Here is a 959-nt window from a genome sequence, read left to right on the forward strand (position 1 = left end):
TAACAAAATCTGTGGAACCAAATTCTACTCTGTTACACTAAAAATCTGGAGTAACGTAATGGAAATCAGTGGAGCTTGACAGGAGCTAGTTTAGCGTTTTAAACATGTTTTTGCTGTTGCCGTTTTAAACTCTTGTATAGGATTTGTTTTTTCTGTTAGGAGGGATAAATTAATATTAATCAAGGTGGTGCTGCTGTTTTGTATTCATATGTACTTTAACCTCTGCCATACAGTGTCTTTGGATATGGACACATAAACGAATTACAGTGGATGAGAAGGAAACCGGTTTACCAGGCTTCAGCTGTTCATATGATTGTTCTTATCTAAGATAAGTAAAAGCTAAAATCCCTTAACTAGTCTTGTCCATTGATGAGCAAGTTGTCCTGGTTTAATTCTCCCTTACTGTAGCATAAGAGTAGGCACATGAATACTTTCTGTGCATTGACTGCTGTGAAACAAGTCCCTGCCTTCTTTAATTCACTGTAATGTGTTTTTGTTTCCTCCCTATGCTGAATGCACCAGTCCTGAGATTACAAAAGCACTTATTTACAGCTTTAGGAATGTGATACAATGCAGGTGCTTAGGGTTTAGTTTTATATATACCAGATTCAAGGTGTTGTGTCATTTTGTCAATTTGTTGCTAAGAACAGAAGAAAAAAGTTTACAGTTTGTTACTGTGTGTTTAAGCAACACTGTAAATGTATGCTAGGTGCATATAACCATTTGCCTGAGCATCATCTTGGTAGCAATTTCTTATTTATGAACCTGGCCCTTATGGTCATTGGCATTCATCAGATAATTCAATCTGCAGCAGTGTGTCTAGAAATGGGATGCTATGGACATCATCTGATTTACAGCTGTGAGAATAATTTAATCTTTTGGTTCACTGACCAAACTGAAAAATAATTTAAAAAAACCTACTACTTTCAAGTTGACCATAAATTAAAGTTTGCTTTTCC

This window comes from Alligator sinensis, unplaced genomic scaffold, assembly GCF_000455745.1.
Source record: "Alligator sinensis unplaced genomic scaffold, ASM45574v1 scaffold536_1, whole genome shotgun sequence".
NCBI lineage: Eukaryota > Metazoa > Chordata > Crocodylia > Alligatoridae > Alligator > Alligator sinensis.